Here is a 6,330-nt window from a genome sequence, read left to right on the forward strand (position 1 = left end):
TTATGTTTAGCATTTACTATTCTGTTTAGCATTTATTATTCTGTTTTACACCCATTCCCCGAAGAACTCTATAAATAGAGTTCTCCCCTCTTTGTAAAATACACAACAAGAAACAATGTTCAGAATATATCTCAGTTTTCCAGTTTTACTCAGAAACAAGAAACTCTAAACACTAACCTTTGGTTCGTGTGCTTTTCTTCTCTGGATCTACCTTTTCTCTCGGTTGATCTTCTTCTTCTTCGATCAGCCATCAAGATCGTCTCTATGCTACAGTAACACGACGTCAACTGTGAAGGAGCTTTTCTCTCACTCTCTTACGCGTTTTACTAAGCCAGCTTCACTTATCTTCTGAGCACAAGAAGCTTCCCGAGGAAGCTAAGTTGACTCATCCAAGTCTGTTGGATTTGTCTTACGCTACTGGGCCTTTGTTTTGGAACGGCCCATTTCTGTTAGAGCCAAATAATAGGCAGAACATACGAGAGTTTTCCCTCCCTTAATGATTATTTTCAGATTGTCAGCCTCCAAAAGCCCGAATGGAACAATTGCTGCTGTAACCATGTTACCCCCTCTTCTTTAATTTACAGATACAAAACCTGCTTGGTCAGTAAGAATGAGTAAATAAACATTTTCCTAGAACTGGATGGCAGACGCAGACATTCTAACGGCAGCAAAAACAATGAGCATCTGCACTCTTGATTAGATACAGAAAATTGTTTCATTTTCAGCCACCAAAAAGACAGCTTTTGATTTAAAAAAAAAAAAATACTTATATTCTGTTGGCCATTAAAAGAAATTGCTGTAACATAAAAAAAATTAATAAAAATTACTTTTGACTTCTCCAAGAGAAGTCATTTTAGATTATATCAGAAAATTTATAAGGTTAATTTATGGACGAGCCTTAGTTTCAGTGGAGCATATTCAGTCTTATCGTAAAAGAACTTGGAAGTTATTTCAGAGCGATTTCCAATTAAAAAACCCTTAATTTTAATTTTTTTATATGTAATAACATTGTACAGAGTGCACCCTTACCCTTTTACTTGACGCAAGTTCATTCCTAATAACCATGAAGTCTTATCCTAAGATGCAAAGGTAGAAGATGACAAAATTACCTCTTCTGGACTAAACTGAAGCAGCATTCCAATAACCGGAAGCAATACCTTTCCTGGTAAAATAGCTTCTCAATCTAGTTAATAAGTATACAGGAGATAAAAGAAGGATTACTTTATTTTGTTTTCAAAAATAATACCAGTCTCAAACAGTTTTAATATATCATTCTTCAAATATGTCATATCTACACCTTTCCTTTTTCTTAGATCTTTCCATGTTGTGAAGCTTAGTCTTTAACAATGTCTCCTAGAGTTAGAATATTTGAAAATTCATAAGCCTACATTCTGATAAACAAAAACAACAAAAGTGTTATCCTGCTTGGAGGAGTCGATTGCATTTGCATGGATCATTCAACACCATTCAAACTAAGTTTCCATATATAATGATATAATTAAAATAAAATAGTTCTCATTTATCTGTTTATTTTTCGAGTCACAAATTTAAAAAAAATGTAGCAACAGAAAATTCTCCTACCTAAAAATTGCAAGCAATACATACAAGTACTATCTGGGAGACTTTTCCCTCAAAAAAGAACCTACTAAAATTATGGGATAAAAGAAAAAAAAAACAGAGACTAAATGCTCTAAATTTGATAATAACTTGATATATTACATGATACCAAAATAAATATAATAATATTTGTTTATTCTAATATTAGACCATAATCCTTAACAAATTTGAAAACTAATCCTATGAGTTAGTCTAAGATACTCTAAATTATTCTTTTGACATAAATAAGATATTAAATTATACTTTTTTTCATATATCCTAACACTCACCCGCCAAGCTATAGTCTATTAAGACTTAAGGTTGTCACAGACAGAGTCGTCAAATTTTTTCACAACCCTGAGACTAATCCTAACCTTTGTTATATTGAGGCCCATTTTTATTGATCCACATCTAAGGGGGCTTTTGCAAAGCTCCCAAAGCCTCAGAAAATGGGGTTGGGATTAAATTAGGATCGGGTAGATTAGTATATTTTGTCGCAATGATTGTCTAGACATCTCTTGATTGTCAAATAAATGAGTAAAAGTAAGAAATTTTAGAGAGATGATAAAGAGATTAAGAGAATGATGTTTTAGATAGATAAAGGGTGTTTTAGGTAATGATGAGTTTAAGAACTTTTATTTGTATTACAATTTATTTTAAAATAAAATACTCAGTCTCATTATTTTAATACACTTATCTACTCTAATAATCTATTTTCTAGATTCTTACATTATATATTTAATAATATATAAAGTAAATCCAATTCAAATAAATTTAAGACAGAGATTATAAAATTATTTACTATTATAAACAAAATCTTCAATATATTTGATTTAAGAGAGTTTTAATATTTTAAATAACTTATAATAAAATATCTATACTAAAAAACTTTAAAGATAACATTTTAATAAAAGAGATAAAAGATATATAGAATAAACCATCAATCTTCCTTTAATTTCAATTTCCCATAATAACAAAATAAATTAAATCCTGATAAAAGATAAAAAATAAAAAATTTATAAGAAACTTAATTATAAAATTTCAAATTTATCTTGAATTCGAAACTTAATTAAATTTAAATTATATATATATATATATATATATATATATATATATATATATATATTTATTGACGTTATAATTATATTTAGAATAACAGTAATAGTATTATATATATTTTTGAATTGATTGTTTTTTATATGGGATATATGATGATTATTATAATAATTAAATATTATATAAAAAAAATGAATATTACAATTTTTTGGTATGTTAAGATCTTTTATTCTTTAAAAGTTTCAATTTATTAGTGTTTTCAGAGAAAATTATCTCGGTTAATAATTCAAACATTATACTTATTTGAATTCATTATAAAATAGTTTTTAAAAAATATTTTCAACATGCAGTGAAGGCTTTTTTAAATCGATCTCAATTATATTACTTTGATATATAGATTAAAGTTTCTTAACAAGTATTATTTTGTTTGCTGTTTCGGTCGGGTTTGGTGGTCTCTAAAAACATTCTAAGCTGTCTAGGATGAACCTTGAAGACTGGACGAACTTTGAAGACCCGACAGTCATGTGTTGAAGGTCAAAAGATTTCCTGTTGGAGACTGGGCATACTTGTTGAAGACCAGACGATCACCTGTTGAAGGCCAGATGGTTACCTTAGTCTTCCTCATACTCTAAGTTGTTCGTTCTGCCTCCTTCTTCTCCAAGTCAGGCAGACGGGTACCTGTCAAAGGTACTTCGACGTTCAAATCAATAAATTGACCGAACGATTATCACATTAAGTGATGTATGTGGTGTGCATAAAGTGCAACGTGAACTAAAGTCATACTTGAGACCTTTATTTATACTAGTTGTAATGGACTTTTACCTTTCGTGGACCTGATGACGGCCCAACCATGCCTTAACCTCCATTAGGGGCTTTAATGAGCTATTATCATTTATTATTTAACCATGTGGTTTGTCGGTCTGATGAATGGTATGCCTGGGCGGTCGGTCTGATGAATGGTATGCTTGGGCGGTCGGTCTGATGGATGACCTGGATGCTCGGCCTGGCAAGAGTCGTTCGGTTAGCCCTAAGAGAACCGTTAGGTTCAAGGAGTTGGGAGGGAACCATCCGGTTTAGGGAGCTAGGGAACCGTATGGAACATATTGACTGTTCGATTCAGGGAGCTAGGAGAACCGTATGGTACATAAGCCCCCCAAGCTCGAGTATGATTTTATTATGTGAAGGGGTTATGATCAAGGCCTTCCTGATACAGACGTTTTCTCCTTTGTTCGTTGATAAGATGACTAGTCGGAAGTCGGGAAGGGGTCGTGCTTTTGCCGACCGAGCTGGATAGGCTACTGATCCTACATAAGTAATACGTCATGAAGGTATGCGGTCGCCAACTTCGGAGAGGCCAAAAGGTGTAGGCCTTTGAAGGTTGAACGGTTGAGGCCTTGGAGGCTGAGAGGTTGAGGTTTTTGAAGGCCGAACAGTTGAGGCCTTGGAGGCCGAGAGGTGGAGGCCTATGAAGGCCGAACGATTTGAGGCTTTTGGAGGCCGAACGATTGAGGCCCCTTGAAGGCTGAACGGTTTGAGGCCTTTGGAGGCCGAAAGTTTGAGGCCTTTGGAGGCCGAGAAGTTGAAGGCCTTTGGAGGCCGAACAGTTGGGCCTTTTGAAGGCCGAATGGTTGAGGCCTTGGAGGCCGAGAGGTTGATGCCCCTTGAAGGCCGAATTGTTTGAGGCCTTTGGAGGTCGAACGGTTGAGGCTTTTGAAGGCCGAATGGTTGACGCCTTGGAGGTCGAGAGGTTGAGGCCCCTTGAAGGTCGTACGATTTGAGGCCTTTGGAAATGAAACGGTTGAGGCCTTTAAAGGACGAGAAGCTAAAGGCCTTTGGAGGCCGAACGATTGAGCCTTTTGAAGGCGGAGAGGTTAAGTAGCCTTGGAGGCCGAACGATTTGAGGCCTTTGGAGGCCGAACGATTGAGGCCTTGAAGGTTGAGAGGTTCAGGCCCCTTGAAGGTCGAACAGTTTGAGGCCTTTGGAGGCAAACGGTTGAGACCTTCGGAGGCCGAGAAGCAGAAGGCCTTTGGAGGCTAAACGGTTGAGGCCTTGGAGGCCAAGAAATGGAGGGGTAGGGGTTCCTCTTGGGAACTCGCCATTCACCGCCCGACCAAGTTGATAAGAGTGAAACTCCGTTCATCAACTTGGGTTTTGATGCGTTCCGGGGGGTAGGGGTTCCTCTTAGGAACTCGCCGTTCACCAACCAGCCAAGTTGACAACAGTGAAACTCCATTCATCAACTTGGGTTTTGATGCGTTCTGGGGGGTAGGGGTTCCTCTTGGGAACTCGCCGTTCACTGCCCGGGCAAGTTGACAGGAGTGAAACTCCGTTCATCAACTTGGGTTTTGTTGCGCTCCTGCCGGGATTCCTCGTAGTATGGCCGATCGGTCGAGGATGAATACTCAGGGCCAAATGGATGGCTGAATACCTGCAAGGCCAATTTTGACAAAGTGCGTGAAACGTCAAGCTATGACCGAACGGTTGAATGTCGAGGCCGAATGGTCAAAGGGTTGATGAGGCCGAGTGGCCGAACGATCGAGGTCAGATGACCGAGTCGTTGATGCCAAATTTGGCTAAGTACTTGTGCGGCCAGGTTTGAGAGAGTACCTGAAAGATCAAGCTATGCCTGAACCATTGAATGTTGAGGTCGAATGGTCGAACGGTTGATAGGCCGAGTGGCCGAACGGTTGAGGCCGGATAGTCGAGTCGTTGATGCCAAATTTGGCTAAGTACTTGTGAGGCCAGGTTTGAGAGAGTACCTGAAAGGTCAAGTTATGACCGAACAATTGAACGTTGAAGCCGAATGACTGAACGGTTGGTGGGGCCAAACCGTTGATAGGGCCAAGTGCCCGAATGGTTGAGGCCAGATGGCAAAGTCGTTGATGAGGCTGATTGGTCAAACAATTGATAGGGCCGAATGGCCGAATAGTTGAGGCTGGATGGCCAAGTCGTTGATGCAAAATTTGACTAAGTACTTGTGAGGTCAGGTTTGAGAGAGTACATGAAAGGTGAAGCAATGACAGAACGGTTGAACATTGAGGCTGAATGGCCGAACGGTTGATGGGGCCAAACAGTTGATGGGGTCAAGTAGCGAACGGTTGAGGCCGGATGGCCGAGTCATTAATGTCAAATTTGACTAAGTACCTGTAAGGCCAGGTTTGAGAAAGTACCTGAAAGGTCAAGATATGATCGAACAGTTGAGCGTTGAGACCGAATAGTCGAATGATTGATGAGGCCGAGTGGCCAAATAGTTAATGGGGCCAAATATCTTTTTCAAGTATTGTTCTATACTAAAAAAACTTTGACTTAACTTATACACATAAAAACATCTAAAATATAAGTACATGAAAGAGTTAAAAAACACACCTATTTTTTAATATTAACATTTTATCCATTATAAATAATGAGTTTTGAAAAATAAGATTGATTAAGTTTCTTGAAAAAACTAACATCATAAGTCATATGATTAGTTAGTACACTCATTGTCTCCATGGCAAACTTCATTGTTACTACTACTTGTTAACAAATATTAACTACTCCATTTGTTCTTGGCACTCAATAACTTGAGCTTGTTCTCCTTGTTTCTTTATTTTATTTTTGAAAAAATTTTGTATATGATCAAGTTGATTGCAAGCCACATTTGAGTTTAGGCTTACACTAGCAATAATTTTCTATAA

The sequence above is a fragment of the Vigna radiata genome, unplaced genomic scaffold (assembly GCF_000741045.1).
Source record: "Vigna radiata var. radiata cultivar VC1973A unplaced genomic scaffold, Vradiata_ver6 scaffold_73, whole genome shotgun sequence".
Taxonomy (NCBI): domain Eukaryota; kingdom Viridiplantae; phylum Streptophyta; class Magnoliopsida; order Fabales; family Fabaceae; genus Vigna; species Vigna radiata.